The sequence below is a fragment of the Capra hircus genome, chromosome 7 (genome assembly GCF_001704415.2).
Source record: "Capra hircus breed San Clemente chromosome 7, ASM170441v1, whole genome shotgun sequence".
Lineage (NCBI taxonomy): Eukaryota > Metazoa > Chordata > Mammalia > Artiodactyla > Bovidae > Capra > Capra hircus.
Genome location: NC_030814.1, coordinates 55,650,067 through 55,667,933, shown reverse-complemented (window position 1 = coordinate 55,667,933; position 17,867 = coordinate 55,650,067).

The window sequence follows — 17,867 nt, the reverse complement described above, 5'->3', positions numbered from 1 at the left end:
AAGGGGCTGAATGTTCAGCATTGCATGCTTCATTGGGCCAACAGAACCTGTGAAATCAATCTGTTCAATTACCAAATGACAAACACTTGATGATGGAATGGTTTCACTCATTTTCTTGAGAGCAAGACTGTTTGGCAACATGTTTGCAAAGTTGTTAAAAAAGACAGTTTTCACATTTGAACACTTGCTTGTGTTCTGTTTCTTTCTTTTTGCAAAAATATACCTGAATGCCTATAATATAGTAGGGGCTATTTTACTTACTGGGGATACAGCAGAGATTGAAACATACAAGGCCCCTACATTCCTGTAAGTACAAATCAAATATGCAGTAATAAGTTGATGCCACGTATAATACCTATATTCCAAGCAGAAATATAAAATATGTTTTACCCAAAACCAAACCTAAAGTCACAGACTACCCTCTTCTCAAAGGATAGATGAAACAGTTGTAGCCATCCTGGGAATAGGAGGAAATGAACACAGAGAAGGAAAGAAAGAACAATGAAAAAAGGATAATAGTGAAGATAATGAAACTGGAAGATACATATAAAAGCAGGTGAGCACAGGCAACTTTCAGGACCAGGTAGTAAAGAGATTCTTGGGACTTCGTTTATGTATCTCTGGTTCTCAGTTCTGTATTTCATGAATTAGAAACGTAAAAAGAAAGAGCTACTTTTGTGAAGCTGAGCCTATAGTTCACTGTGGCTGCATTAGTAACTGTATTTCCTAGGCAGAGTTTAAAGAAAATCTCTGTTGGAATAAATAAATCACTAAAAATGTCCAAGTAATAATCACAGTTTAATTTTAAGAGGCAATAGGACAGAAAACAAGCTATTACTGACATAAACAAAGATTAAAGATGGTGCCTGCTTATCAGAATAGCTCAAGCAAAGAAACTTGACAAACCTGGGTTCTAATGTGTCTTGAGTAACTCTTGGTCAATTTGACTTTATCTTTTATATTTGAGTTTTTTTTTTTTTCCGAATAAAACTCTTGGAAAAAATATCAATAGATTGGCTGAGATCATCAAAGCAAAACTGTTTTACAAGTCAAGTTTCTCTATCAGCTGGTTTCCCCAAGGCTGATTATAGCATTCGTATCAATAAATTTAAACAGTTCCTGTGTATTTCTGGAGGCACAGCCTGAAACTGCCAAAGCCAATGTACTAGGAAACCCTATATTTTAAGAATTGAGAAATGTCTCCTCCAGCTTATAAAAACATAGATTTGACCATGACTTTTCTTACTCCCCTAAAACTCTGTCTGCTCAAAAGGATAAATAAATGTTAAAAAAAAAAAACCACTTTGTAAGAATTTTTGTTTTCCTATTTATATATAATCAAATGAACAGAAACTGAAGGAATTATTCAGATAATCTTATAATATTTCAAATAAATTTCAATTTATAAATAACTGAGGATGGAGTGCTTTATATTGTTGGCATAATTTGGGTAGTACATCTTTCATTTTCATTTATAGAATCTAGAAAACAATAGAATATGCTCAGGATCCAGGAGAAATGGTAACTTCTGAAAATTAAAAAATGGCTTCCAAGTGGTCATTCATTTAGTCATTCAGTAAAATATTTACTGGACACTTACTATAGGCAGATACTATATGTGACATTGAAGAAACAGTGATAAATAAAATGGGTACAATCCTGCCCCTGTGAGGCTCACAACCTATGGAGGGGACAGATAGCAAACAGGACAGTACGAGTGTGATGAGGGTTGTGAAGAAGCTCAGCTATAATGGAAGAGACCTATTCCTAGAGTAAAGGATACCTGCATGAAGAAAGCAGCATCTCTGCTGAGACTTGGAGGTTACATAGGAAGTTGGAATGAAAGGAGAAAGGAATGAAGGGAGTGAGTGGCACCACCCTGGATGCTCTAGCCCAGCTCTCAGCTGCCTACAGCTGCATAAGAGAAGCAAAACAAGAATGACAGGAAAATGGTAAAGCCAAGCCAGCCTGCAGAATCATGAGCACTGAGGTGTTCATTGTTGTAAGCCCACTAAATCTGGGGGCATTTATTATGCAGCAATAAATAAACAAAGCACAATGGCTTCCATTCCACAAGTAAGAGTGATCTTGATCTTTGTTGATCATGGAGCTGGATGTTGAAACCTAACCAGGAGTCTCAGTGTATCAATGTATGTGCCTTCCAGACATATGTTTCATGGGTAGAAAGAAAGCTAGAGAGAACAAGTATTAAGTGTATGTGCTTGGATATTGGCAAGTTCAGGGATCAAGGGAAGGAAACCCGGTGCTTTTTTCTAAGGCCATACAGCAGAGGTCTGAATCCTCACGTCTGGGTGGGACCTAGTGCAGGCCTATGGAGCAATGGGGACCAGAGCAAATATGGCCATGCTTGACGTGTCTTGAAGGTTGTATGACTTTCTGTGCTTCAGAATGTTCCTCTGAAGTGGGAGGAGGAACCACTTCAGAGAGGAAGAGTTGAGGCATCATGCTCAATGAAGTTGGAATGGCAAGCAGGCCAGAGTAAAGGATCATGAGTGGGTTTTCCTTAGTGTGGACCCCCTGAGGCAGTGGTAGGAGGTGGGGAAGGTCAGGATGCTGTGATCATGAGTCTCAGAGAAGACAGTCTCCTTGTTCCTGGGCTATTCATCCCCAGAGCAGCTGTTTGCCTTTCTGTTGCTTTTTACCATCCCCACTTTTCATAATTTTTCCCTCTAGAAAAGGTAACCTAACCTCTCTAAATCACATTTTCTGTATCTTTAAAACAGGGAGAATAAAAATATCTACTGTGGGAATTAAGTAAGATGATGCACATAAAGCACTTATAGAACATGGCATATAGTAAAGGCTCAATAATCATTAAATATATTATTATCCTACTTGGAAAACCCTTCTAATTGATTCAAAATCAATTAGCTAAAAGCTGGTATAGTCTGCTTTTAAAGGATAATGACCATTGGTTAGTCTAGGATTAAACTGATGGAGGAGTGTATTGGTGGTCATGTCAATGATTATTCTGTCCTTGTATAAATGTCCTTAGAAGATATCTCTGAGAAAGCTAGCAGGAGAGACAGAGCATATTAGACAGTCAGCAGTATTTCCTGAACATCTACTAAGTGCTAAACACTGGATGGACAAAACAAATAACATCTTTCTCACAGAACTTATAAGCAAACAGAAAAACAAATATTAAAGAAATAATTACCCAAATAATTACCAATTGTGTATCAACCACTAGCTACTATGAAGTGCCCACTGTCTACTTTACCCATTTAGTACCGTTTTGTATTTTCCCAACAGACTACTGATCCAGGAATCTTATTTTATTTTTCTTTAAAAAAAAAAACAAACAAACTTGGGTCCAGGCCACTATGATCAATATCCAGCAGGCATTTACTTTCTCTGAATGTCAGTCTGCTTATCAGCAAAATGGAGATGTTATAAAAATTCCAATCTCAAAGGACTGTTGGAGGGCTTATTAATTGAAAATGTATATGAAAGCATCCTCAATGCCTTGCTCATAGTGGGTACCTAGTAAATGTTAAGTTCTCTTTCTTCTACCATTTCAGGTGCACATTAAACTTTTGAGTGGATTATTGTGAACATTAAAGATAGAGAAAAGGTTAATAAGCATAATCTACATAAATGAAGTCTGTGTGTTTAACTGAGAGAATTAGGTGCACTAACTTTTTTTTCCCACTGTTTCTGAAAACTCCCTCTCTTTTATATTTTTCTGTATTAATTATATTTTTTTGTTTTAGTAGCTAAATTGTGTCCAACTCTTTTGTGACCCCATGGACTGTAGCCTGCCAGGATCCTCTGTCCATGGGATTTCCCAGGCAAGAGCACTGGAGTGAGTTGCCATTTCCTTTTCCAGGGGTCTCAAAGACTTAGACACAACTTAGCAAGTGAACAACAACAACAAAAAATAATTCTATTTTAAGCCAGTCACTAATAAGAACCAAACCAAAATCATTTCTGTTAAGCAGCAGCAGGTTAAAATGTGCCTTATCATCACCCAATAAGAGGCTATCTCCTAGTGAGGAGGAAGTCTTCACAATGTGTCTGTGTGTCTCTGTGTGTGTGTGTGTGTGTAGATCTGTGTAGTGAGTGCTTGGGGGTGGAGAAGAGAAACATTCATGTGGCAGTTTGATCTAATGGAAGAGTCAAACTGTTTCTTTGTGAAAGGGAAACTCAGTGATCATCAAATTATGAAACTGCAATTTGGGAATTTTTTTTATGATAAGTGGTTTAGTAAGCCAGCATCTTGTGGGAAAATAATTTCCTTACTTACCTGTGATGGTTCTAGCTGACAATTTCAGAACATATTGGAAATTTGGTCAATAATAGCAAGATATTGAATAATTATATAATAATAGAATTGGAAGAGTCCTAACATTTTTTCCCCAGTTCTTAATACTGGTTTTCTTATTTGGTAAATACATATACTCACACACAATATTCTAATATGCCTTATTATACTTTACATCAAAGTTATTTTAATAATTTGGATGACTCTAGTGATTAAATTTTTTAATTTTAAGTTTAGTTAACATTTATTCACTTTAGTTACACATTTTTTTTGTAATGAAAACTTTTAAGATCTACTCTTTTAGCAACTTTCAACTACAAAATGCAGTATTAACTGTACCATGATGTAAATTACATCTCCTAAGCTTATTTACCATATAGCTTGAAGTTTGCACCTTTTGATCACCTTCACCATTTCCTCCATCCCCATCCTTTAAGCCTTTCTTTTTTTGTTTCTTTTAACTTTTATTAATTTTTTATACTGTATTGGTTTGCCATACATTGACATGAATCCACCACAGGTGTACATGAGTTCCCAGTCCTGAACTCCCCTCCCACCACCCTCCCCATATCATCTCTCTGGGTCATCCCAGTGTTTGATATCTTAAAATATCCCCTTGTTATTAATTGCATGAGCAAGAACAAAGAGAGAAAAGGCATTTTAAAGTATCTTATTTGCCTTCAGCAATTTCATAGCTTTTACCTTTAATTAACTGAAATTGGCAACAGAACTCTCTCAAAGTGTGTGCTTTTCGTCAATGAGTGTATTGACAGCTATTATAAAGTAGCTGTATTAAGGAAGTTTACAGATAACTCAATGCTACAATCAAAGTATACCAAGGGCTGCCATCTATGGGGTCGCACAGAGTCGGACACGACTGAAGCGACTTAGCAGCAGCAGCAGCAGCAACAGTGTTCAAGATATTTGGCAGAAAAAGGAAGATCTGGCTAACACATTGCATTTTCTTCCCTGGGAAAATAATTTAAGAAGATTTTCATAACTGGGCTCATTAATATAGCCCAGTATCAAAATATTCAGTTATGAAACCAAATAATGTGTGTATTTAATGTTTGTGTGCACTTTAGGAATATGGATCACAGATGTTGTTTGGAACGAACTGAAACTCAGAGTGTTTTTAAATAGCTAGCAGGCTGTAAATATTAGATAAAGTACATGAAATTTTTTACTATAATATCGCAATATTTAACTAAAGTCTTAAATTATTAAGAAAAAAAGTGTCATGTAGGCTAAAATCAATTGTGCCAGCTGGTGGGACCTCAGATGTTTATAAATTCTCATGTGCAGATTTTCAGTCTTCAGAAGACCTTTACTGTACCACTTGGGATTTGGAGAGACAGCCTTCAAAACAGTAATTTGCTTTATTATTTCATGTTTTGTGCTCTATCCATGGGTAAACTAAGGCCCAGATTGTTGAGAAAGACTAATTAAGAGTCTTAATTTACCTGGATTTGGAGCAAATCTGTATATTAATATCTTACTGTAGTCTAAATTTTTATAAGTTTATTATTGAATAAACTATTATTTAACTTGCAGTCAAAACTATAAGCTATTGAATCTTGTATTTCCATAGAGGAAAGTTTTCATTGTAATGCAAATTGAAGAATTCGTATTTTCACAGCCATTCAATCCGTCTTAGAGATTCAGTTTAATGGATAAGAAAATATACTTGTAGCATGAAACAAAATAAAAAGTGAATTTCTTACATTCAAACATCACCGAAATATCCACAACACCAGGCTTGAGAGACTGTGACCTCTTATGCCTAGAAATTGGATTTGGAGACTTCCAACAGCTTGACACTAAGTTGAACCTTGAAATATTCTCAAGAGCTCTTATGAAACAGCTGCAAAAAATATGTGAGCAGCTGAGCGCCTGAGCATTTGTTAATAACAAACAAATGGGTACATTAGCAAAAGGAAAATAATTTCCCAAGTGCTTCGATATGAAAGGCTCTAAAATTTTCTGAAGTGGTTCCTTTCCTTTCTGTTTGTCAATAATAAGCATTTTTGGTGTGCCTAAAATTATAGGACATTTTTACCAAAAAGCAAGACTAATTAATTGATTCTATAGGTCATTTTGGTGTTTTGAATTTGAAATATTTAAATTTCTGACTACTATACCAACGCACCACCATGGTAAAAGTGAAGACTTTCAAATTATAGAAAGATTGTTATTTTTTTCTCAGGAGGAAATGGTGCATCATAAATGGGTTAAGTCTCTGGGTACTTTTAAATAGAAGGGTTTCTGCCAATGTCATCACGGATGAGATAACTGTCTGCTATTATTTTCCAGAAACTAGGGTTTATTTCCCCATAAAGTCAGAGCCACTGGGATTCCTTTTATGGCCATGTAAAAGTGGACCAACTGTTTTAAAGCATGAGAACATCTTAGGACAAAATTTATATTTGAATTAGGCATATTATGTATCCTCAATTTAATATTAGTTAAATACCAATTAAATACTCTATGTTTTAGTTCAAATCAGAGATCCCTTGTAGCTTTATGGCCACAGAGGAATGACTTTTCTCTCTGAATTTAGGTCTATGCTTCTTGAGGTGACACCAATTTCTGAGCACTCACTTGGATTCTGTATACAGAATATCTTGCACTGAATTCTCCTGTTCTAGGCATACAGGCATACTGTTTAGATGCCAAGTCCCACATCTGCTATGAAAGCCATTTCAACTGGCTGCCCCAAATAAACTCTAAGACTTCGCTTCTCTTTGTAAATTTCCTGTCTTTTCAAGTGATCTGAATCATTTTCTTTCAAACTTTAGTTGTCATTTATCATGTATCTTCTACAACAGTGACTGCATTAGACACATAAAGCTAAAGAGAATCCTGTACTCTATACTTACAGTCCAAGGGGAACTGTCGTAAATGTGAATATCTGCCTGACACCATGCACTGGTTCTGTGAAAGAAGCAAAGTGAAGAACTAGACTCGCATCTTGGGCTGTCTCTTACTAGCTTTCTGCCATACATAGTTTATGAAATTTTCCTGAACTCAGTTATCTCCTTTGTGAAATCAGGATAACCCCATCATATGTCTTATCGGATTACTATGAGGACAAAGTGAGATAACCAAAGGAGATCTCTTATCATGGTGCTTAGTGTGTTGGCATTTGTCATTAATGGTCAACTACTTAGGTTTGTGTCACACTTGTGACTTACCAAGGTGCATTTGTGTATTAGGAAATTTTTAAAGCTCGTAGAACTGCAGAAATTACATAGTTCAAAAACAGACACCTATATAGTCAGGGTCCAATGAAGAGACAAAAATCCCACCAGTTATTTAAACAAAGATAATTTAGCGTGAAGAATTGTTAATCTGGTAGAAGGTTGTTGGTTCTGTAACCAATAAGACAAACTTCAAGGTGGCCATTGCAGGAAGCATCTATCTTACCAAGGCTAGAGGAACACAAGGAAGAGGATGTGAATAGCAAAACCAAGAAGCTTGACGGCGGGGCCCTAGAGCTAAAACTCACACCTCTGAGGAGACAGCAGCTCTCAGTCCTCTCTGAGCTCAGAAGAGAAACCCATAGGGCTCCTGTTAGATTCTGAGGAGGAGGCATTGGCTGGCTGGGCCTGGGGTTGATGTACTGATGGAGTGCTAGGGAGTTGATTCTACGTAAGTTCAAAGAGCCGCATGTTGGATTCAGCTGCTGCTACTGGAAGGCACCACAACTTCCGAGGTAGGAGAGAGAATGCTGGCTAGATTCCTCATTCTGGTTCTTTCAAGAACTGGCTGCATCTTGACCTGAGTTTCAAGTCAACCCTATCCATATCTTTAACATAAATCCTCCATTCTTATTTTAGACTTTAATAGAATCTCTATTACTTGGGGGGTGGAGAAGTCTTAACTAACACATAGTGACTCAGAGAAAAAAGCAACATTTTGTTTGAATATAGTGTACTTTTTGTCGCACCACCAAACTCCGCATGACCATGCATCTTAAAAATCTGCACTAAATGTTGCACTAAGCTCAGGGAACAGGGTTACAGAAAAAGCTTTGCTTGTATGAATTCTGACATGACCCTAGATACTGTCTGTACATTTCACTGGGATTTATTGATACATATCCATAATTCTCTAGTCTTTCACATTCTACTGTTTTCCTCTATTTCTTTGCATTGTTTATTTAAGAAGGCCTTCTTATCTCTTCTTGCTATTCTCTGGAACTCTGCATTCTTTCCCTTTCTCCATTGCTTTTCCTTTCTCTTCTTTCTTCAGCTATTTGTAAAGCCAATTGGGAAAGGAGTACAACAAAGCTGTATATTGTCACTCTGTTTATTTAACTTATATGCAGAGTACATCATGCAAAATGCCAGGCTAGAGGAATCACAAGCTGGAATCAAGATTGCTCGAAGAAATATTAACAACTTCAGATATGCAGATGCTGCTGTTCTAATGGCCGAAAGCGAAGAGGAACTAAAGAGCCTCTTGATGAGGGTCAAAGAGGAGAGTAAAACAGCTGGCTTAATACTCAACATTCAGAAAACCAACCTAATGGCATCTGGTCCCATCACTTCATGGCAAATAGAAGGGTAAAAAGTGGAAGCAGTGACAGATTTTCTTTTCTTGGGCTCCAAAATCACTGCTGATAATGACTCCAGCCATTGAATTAAAAACCGCTTGCTCCTCAGAAGTAAAGCTATGATAAATCTAGACAGCATATTACAAAGCAGAGACAGCACTTTGCTGACAAAGGGCCACATAGGCAAATCCTTGCTTTTTTCCAATAGTCATGTATGGATGTGAGAGTTGGACCATAAAGAAAGCTGAGTGCCAAAGAATTGATGCTTTATTGTGGTATTGGAGAAGACTCTTGAGAGTCCCTTGGACTGAAAGGTGATCAAACTAGTCAATCCTATAGGAAATCAACTCAATATATTCACTGGAAGGACTGATGCTGAAACTGAAGTTCCAATAATTTGGCCACCTGATGCAAAGAGCTGATTCACTGGAAAAGACCCTGATTCCGGGAAAGACTGAAGGCAGAAGAAGAAGACTGAGCCATGACAGAGGATGAGATGGTTGGATAAGAAGGTTGGATAAGGATGAGATGGTTGGATAGTGTCACTGACTCAATGGATATGAATTTGAGCAGACTGGGAGAGACTGTGAGGATAGAAGAGCCTGAAGTGCTGCCGTCCATGGGGTCACAAAGAGTTGGACATGACTTGATGATTGTACAAGAATCCATAATTCTGGAACCATTCTCACTGCTTCTTAGAGTGTAGCCATGCACGTAAAGCTATGCAGTTTGATTGCAGGAAACTGGCTCCTTTAGTTGACAGCCTCTAATTCTGCCTCACACAGGTTCTGCCTCACACAACCTCTAATTCCTTCTGATAAAGGAAATATCTAATTTCTTAAAGAGAATGTCAGCTCTCTTTAAAGTGAGTAAGCTAACAAAATATGTTCATTTTGCATGCCAAGTTTCGTGGTGTGGTTCATTTCAGCTAACACTTTGGTGCATCTAACAGTTTCAGCATCATTATCATCAACTCTCTGTGGTGCCAAAAATGCCTAGAAAAGCCTGTTGTATATGCTGTAGCAGTATAAGTCATGAATGTTCATCTGGGAGTTGTTTTGACAGAAAAATATTGGTGTTTCCCTATTTCATCTAGAATAATTATTTCAGATCACGTATTAGGCAGGATTTACTATTCAACACAAAATTTGGCAATAAAAGAAGTAATGGGAAGAGAAACCAGCAAACAATATTAGTGAGTTAAAAAAAAAATCAGCACATTAGCAGGACAGAGTATTAACTAGAATTCTATTTTCCTTCACTTAATACTTTTCTGTTAAGTTCAGTAGTTCAGTCATGTCCAACTCTTTGTGACCCCACACACTGCAGCAAGCCAGGCCTCCCTGTCCATCAACAACTCCTGGAGTTTACTCAAACTCATGTCCTTTGAGTTGGTAATGCCTTATACTTGTCTAAATTGTAACATAGGCATTGTTGAGGGATGAGGAAAGATGTGGGAAAGGAGGTTTAAGCTCAACTGAAATCAAACCCTTGATCTGCACAAGGATATGATGACCAATATTTTCACCATCATTTATTGCTCTGTGTGTGAATGTTTCACTTTTGTGCCTCAGTCACATATAGCCGCCATCAGTTCAGAATATTTTATTTTATTTTTTATTTATTTATTTATTTTTTAAATTTTAAAATCTTTAATTCTTACATGCGTTCCCAAACATGAACCCCCCTCCCACCTCCCTCCCTACAACATCTCTCTGGGTCATCCCCATGCACCAGCCCCAAGCATGCTGCACCCTGCGTCAGACATAGACTGGTGATTCAATTCTTACATGATAGTATACATGTTAGAATGCCATTCTCCCAAATCATCCCACCCTCTCCCTCTCCCTCTGAGTCCAAAAGTCCGTTATACACATCTGTGTCTTTTTTCCTGTCTTGCATACAGGGTCGTCATTGCCATCATCCTAAATTCCATATATATGTGTTAGTATACTGTATTGGTGTTTTTCTTTCTGGCTTACTTCACTCTGTATAATTACTCAGCCGTTAAAAAGAATTCATTTGAATCAGTTCTGATGAGATGGATGAAACTGGAGCCAATTATACAGAGTTCAGAATATTTTATAGGCACTTTTTGATCATATGTTAGGAGACAGACAGTTAGCTCACCACTGTCTGTGTATGGTCCTCACTCAAACCTTAAATCTGGGCAGTTCTGAGATTTAATCTTACCTGAAGATATATCCCTGTAGAGTATTACTTTGTTTGTATAAGCCAACGTGTTTGCAACCAATTCCTTATCTTTCTGTGCCTTATTACATGTGGCTGTATGACAAGCATTTTAGGAGAATGGCATTGTAACATGTATACTATCATGTAAGAATCGAATCGCCAGTCTATGTCCGATGCAGGATACAGCATGCTTGGGGCTGGTGCACAGGGATGACCCAGAGGGATGTTATGGGGAGGGAGGTAGGAGGGGGGTTCATGTTTGGGAACACATGTACACCTGTGGTGGATTCATGTCAATGTAGGGCAAAACCAATACAGTATCGTAAAGTAAAATAAAATAAAAATAAAATAAATAAAATAAAAAGTACTTAGAGGAAAATGTAATGATGACAGTAAAAAAGCCTTTAGTTCAGCTCAGTCGCTCAGTCGTGTCTGACTCTTTGCGACCGCATGAATTGCAGCACGCCAGGCCTCCCTGTCCATCACCAACTCCCGGAGTTCACTCAGACTCACGTCCATCAAGTCAGTGATGCCATCCAGCCATCTTATCCCCTGTCATCCCTTTCTCCTCCTGCCCCCAATCCCTCCCAGCATCAGAGTCTCTTCCAATGAGTCAACTCTTCGCATGAGGTGGCCAAAGTACTGGAGTTTCAGCTTTAGCATCATTCCTTCCAAAGAAATGCCAGGGCTGATCTTCAGAATGGACTGGTTGGATCTCCTTGCAGTCCAAGGGACTCTCAAGAGTCTTCTCCAATACCACAGTTCAAAAGCATCAATACTTCAGTGCTCAGCCTTCTTCACAGTCCAACTCTCACATCCATACATGACCACAGGAAAAACCATAGCCTTGACTAGATGGCCCTTAGTTGGCAAAGTAATGTTTCTGCTTTTGAATATGCTATCTAGGTTGGTCATAACTTTTCTTCCAAGGAGTAAGCGTCTTTTAATTTCATGGCTGCAGTCACCATCTGCAGTGATTTTGGAGCCCCCCCAAATAAAGTCTGACACTGTTTCCACTTTAGTTGGATATTAATGAAAAGATTCTGCCATGTTAGAAGTTTAAGTTGTGTAAGACTGAAAATTGAGCAAATAGTAAAAGTCCAGATGTAAATAATTTGTGTTGTTTGATTATGTATGTTTGAACCTGAGCCTGTGTGACACCAGGGTTTCCCCGAGGACTTCATAGGTCCCCACCTGTTTCTACCACCCTAAAAGCCTCAAACTCAGGTGTCAATTTGGTTTGTAAGTTTACATCTAGGTCCTGAGAGGGTGGTTGCTTAGAGCTCAAGGTTAATAAAGCAGGATTCTTAATTCTACTTCAGAGAGAGATAAAGCTAAGACTTAAGAGTTATGGGCTGATTCCACTGATACAGAAAAAATTAATGGACCAGAGAGAGACACTCAAAATAGAACTCAGTAGCTAATTTCTGTTGATCGTATACAATATGCCAGGCACTACCATCGCTACTTCATATGCCTCAGCTCATTTATTCCATTCAAAGAGTATGAGGGGTACTATTACTAGACTCCTTTAGATGAGGACACTGAAAAGTAAGAAAGTCAGAGAGGTAAGAAAGTTATGTAATTAATAAGAACCAGAGACTGTATTCAGATCAAGTCCTAACCTTGGATTCTACTGCTGCCAAGTGAAGTGAAAGTGAAAGTCGCTCAGTCATGTCCAACTCTGACATGAAATGGACTTCTCCAGGCCAGAATACTGGAGTAGGTAGCCTTTCCCTTCTCCAGGGGATCTTCCCAAACCAGAGATCAAACCCGGGTCTCCTGCATTGCAGGCGGATTCTTTACCAGCTGAGCCACCAGGGGACAGCTGCCCAAAGGCCTCTTCAAAGCTCTGGACTATCAATTTGTTGTTGTTGTTGCTGTTCAGTCAACTAAGTAGTGTCCGGACTCTTTGCAAACCCATGGACTGTGGCACCCTAGGCTCCTCTGGCCTTCACTATCTCTGAAGTTTTCTCAAATTCATGTCCATTGAGTTTGTGACATTATCGATTCATCTCATCTTCTGGTGCCCCTTCTTTTGCCTTCAATCTTTCCCAGCACTAGGATCTTTTCCAATGAGTCAGCTTTTCACATTAGGTGGCCAAAGCACTGGAGCTTCAGCTTCAGCATCCATCCTTCCAATGAATATTTAGGGTTGATTTCCTATAGGACTGACTGGTTTGATCTCCTTTCAGTCTAAGGGACTCTCAAGAGTCTTCTCCGGCACCTTAGTTCAAAAGCCTCAATTCTTTAGTGCTCAGACTTATGGTCCAACTCTCACACCCACACATGACTGTTAGAAAAACCATAGCTTTGATTATATGGCCCTTTGTTGGCAAAGTGCTGTCTCTGGTTTTTTTTTTTTTTTTTTTCAGTGTCTCTGCTTTTTAATATGCTGGCGGCAGCAGCAGGTTTGTCATAGCTTTCCTTCCAAGGGGCAAGCATCTTTTAATTTAATGACTGCAGTCACTATCAGAAGTGATTTTGGAGCCCAAGAAAAGAAAATCTGTCACTGCTTCCACTTTTTACCCTTCTATTTGCCACGAAGTGATGGGACCAGATGCTGTGATTTTAGTTTGTTGAATGCTGAGTTTTAAGTCAGCTTTTTTTACTCTCCTCTTTGACCCTCATCAAGAGGCTCTTCACTTCCTCTTCACTTTTGGCCATTAGAGTAGCATCTGCATATCTGAGATTATTGATATTTCTGCCTGCAATCTTGATTCCAGCTTGTGTTTCACGCAGCCTGTCCTTTTCCATGATCAACCTCTGCATATTTTTGACTTAGGGAGGCTTTCTTATCTCTTCTTGCTATTATTTGGAACTCTGGATTCAGATGGGTATATCTTTCCCTTCCTCCTTTGCCTTTCACTTCTCTTCTTTTCTCAGCTACTTGTAAAACCTCCTCAGACAATCATTTTGCCTTTTTGCATTTCTTTTTCTTGGGAATGGTTTGATCACCGCCTCCTACACAATGTTAGGAACCTCTGTCCATAGTTCTTGAGGCATGTATGTTAAACAGGTTGACAATATTCAGCCTTGTCATATTCCTTCCCCAATTTTGAAGCAGTCTATTGTTCCATGTCCAGTTCCAACTGTTGCTTTTTGACTCACATACGGGTTTCTCAGGAGGCAGGTAAGGTAGTCTGGTACTCCTGTTTCTTTAAGAATTTTCCCACAGTCTGTTGTGACCCATACAGTTAAAGGCTTTAGCATATTCAATGAAGCAGAAGCAGATGTTTTTCTCGAACTCTCTGGTTTTCTCCATGATCCAACAAATGTTGGCAATTTGATCTTTGGTTCCTCTGCCTTTTCTAAATCCAGCTTGTACATCTAGAAGTTTTCAGTTCATGTACTGCTGAAGCCTAGCTTGAAGGATTTTGAGCATAACCTTGTTAACATGTGAAATGAACACAATTGTACCATAGTTTGAACAGTCGTTGGCTCTGCCCTTCTTCGGGATTGGAATGAAAACTCACCTTTTCCAGTCCTGTGGCCACTGCTGCGCTTTCCAAATTTGCTGACACATTGAGTACAGAACTTAAAAACATTATCTTTTAGGATTCTAAATAGCTCAGCTGGAATTACATCACTTCTACTAGCTTTTTTCATAGTAATGCTTCTTAAGGCTCACTTGACTTCACACTCCAAGATGTCCCGCTCTAGATGAGTGACCATATCATCATGGTTATCTAGGTCATTAAGACCTTTTTTGTATAGTTCTTCTGTGTATTCTTGCCACCTCTTCTTCATTTCTTCTGCTTCTGTTAGGTCCTTATCATTTCTGTCCTCTATCGTACCCATCCTTGCGTGAAATAGTCCCTTGATATCTCCAATTTTCTTGAAGAGATCTCTAGTCTTTCCCATTCTGTTGTTTTCTTCTATTTCTTTGCATTTTTTATTTAAGAAGGCCTTCTTACCTCTCCTTGCTATTCTCTGGAACTCTGCATTCAGTTGGGTATGCCTTTGCCTTTCACTTCTCTTTCTCCCTTGCCTTTCACTTCTCTTTCCTCAGGTATTTGTTAAGCCTCCTCAGGCAACCGCTTTGCCTTCTTATATTTTTTTCTCTTTGGGATGATTTTGGTCACCACCTCCTGTACAATGTTATGAACCTTCATCCAGTTCTTTAGGCACTCTGTCTATAAGATTAATCCCTTGTATCTATTTGTTACCTCTAGTATATAATCATAAATGATTTGATTTAGCTCATACCTGAATGGCCTAGTGGTCTTCCCTACTTTCTTCAGTTTAAGCCTGAATTTTGCAATAATGAGCTCACAACCTGAGCCACAGTCAGCTCCAGGTCTTGCTTTTACTGACTATATAGAGCTTCTCCATCTTTGGCCACAAAGAACATAATCAATCTGATTTCAGTGTTGACCATCTGATGACGGCCATGTGTAGAATCATCTCCTGGGTTGTTGGAAAAGGGTATTTGCTATGATCAGCATGTTCTCTTGACAAAACTGTTAACCTTTGCCTTGCTTCATTTTGTACTTCAAGGCCACACTTGCCTGTTATTCAGGGTATCTCTTTATTTCCTATTTTTGAATTCCAATCTCTTATAATTTAAAGGACATCTTTTTTGATGTTAGTTCTAGAAGGTACTGTAGGTTTTCATAGAACAGGACAACTTCTGTGGATTCAGAGGTCAGGGCATAGACTTGGATTACTGTGATGCTGAATGGTTTGCCTTGGAAATGAACCAAGTTCATTCTGTCTTTTTCAAGGTGGCACCCAAGTATTGCATTTCAGACTCATTTGTTGACTATGAGGGTACTCTACTTCTTCTAAGGGATTCTGCCCCATAGTAGATATAATGGTCACCTGAATTAAATTCACCCATTCCAGTCCATTTTAGTTCACTGATTCCTAAAATATTGATGTTCACTCTTGCCATCTCCTGTTTGACTACATCCAATTTGGACCTAACATTCCAGGTTCCTAGGCAGTACTGTTCTTTACAGCATTGGGCTTTACTTTCACCACCAGACCCATCCAGAGCTGAGCATCATTCCTGTTTTGATCCAGCTGCTTCATTCTTATTAGAGTTGTTAGTAATTGCCCTCTGCTCCTCCCAGTTAGCTGGATACCTTCTGACCTAGCAGGCTTATCTTCCAGTGTTATATTAGTTTGCCCTTTCATATAGATCATGGGGTTCTCCAGGCAAAATACTGGAGGGGGTTGCCATTTCCTTTTCCAGTGGACCATGTTTTGTCAGAACTCTTCACTATGACAAGTCTGTCTTGGGTGGCACTACATGGCATGGCTCATAGTTTCATTGAGTTAAGCAAGCCCCTTCCCCACGATAAGGCTGTGATCCATGAAGGAGGGACTATCAATGCAGACTCTTAATTCCTTAGTGCTTAGAAATCGTCTTCATTCTGCTAGATCAGATCTGTTAATGGTATCATAGTCCAGTTGTCTTCAAACCTGTATACCTTATCATAATGGTAATTAGACAAATACTAGGGTACTTACTTGTTTAATGTGTTTCCCCTGACAGAGTATAATGAGCATAAGAGCAGAGACCAGATTTATAGGCTTACCCCTGCATCTCCAGTCTCTAGGTCCAAATTCAACCATTGAAGGGATTCAAGAAATTTTTGTTGAAATAAAAATAAAGAATGATTGACTATTTTATTAATTATCTTGCTGCATAGCAAGTTATCCTAAACCTTAGTGACTTTAAACAACACTTTTTCTTTCACAGTTTGTATGGGTTAGGACTATAGGAATTAATGGAACAACAGACTGGTTCAAAATTGGGAAAGGAGTATGTCAGAGCTATATATTGTCACCGTGCTTATTTAATTCATATGCAGAGTACATCATGCAAAATGCAAAGCTGGATGAAGCACAAGCTGGAAACCAGATTGCTGGCAGAAATATCAATAACCTCAGATATGCAGATGACATCACCCTTATGGCAGAAAGTGGAGAGGAAATAAAGAGCCTCTTGATGAAGGTGAAAGAGAAGAGTGAAAAAGCTGGCTCAAAACTCAACATTCAAAAAACAAAGACCCTGGCATCCAATCCCATCACTTCATGGCAAACAGATGGGAAAACAATGGAAACAGTGACAAACTTTATTTTCTTGGACTCCAAAACCATTGTAGATGGTGACTGCAGCCACAAAATTAAAAGATGCTTGGTTCTTGGAAGAAAAGCTATGACAAACCTAGACAATGTATTGAAAAGCAGAAACTTTACTTTGCTGACAAAGGTCTGTCTAGTCAAAGCTATGGTTTTTCCAGTAGTCATGTATGGATGTGAGAGTGGGACCATTAAGAAGGCTGAACGCTGAAGAACTGATGTTTTTGAGCTGTGATGTTGGAGAAGACTCTTGAGAGTCCCTTGGACTGCAAGGAAATCAAACCAGTCAATCATAAAGGAAATAAATCCTAAATATTCATTAGAAGGTCTGATGCTAAAGCGCCAATACTTTGGCCACCTGATGAGAAGAGCCAACTCATTAGAAAAGACCCTGATGCTGGGAAAGATTTAAGGCAGGAGCAGAAGGGGACAACAGAGGACAAGCTGATTGGATGGTGTCACTAACCTAATGGACATGAGTTTGAGTAAGATCCAGGAGATGGTGGAGGACAGGGGAGTCTGGAATGCTGCAGTTCCTGGGGATGCAAAAAGTCGGACATGATTGAGAGACTGAACAACAACAATGGGAATTAAGGCTTAGCTGGATGCTTCTGGCTCAGGGTCTTTCATAAATTTGCAGTCAAGGTATCTGCTGGGGCTGGATGATTCACTTCTGGGATGATGGCTTACTCAGAGGGCAGCAAGCCTCAGTCCCTGGCCTTCATATAGAAGTAC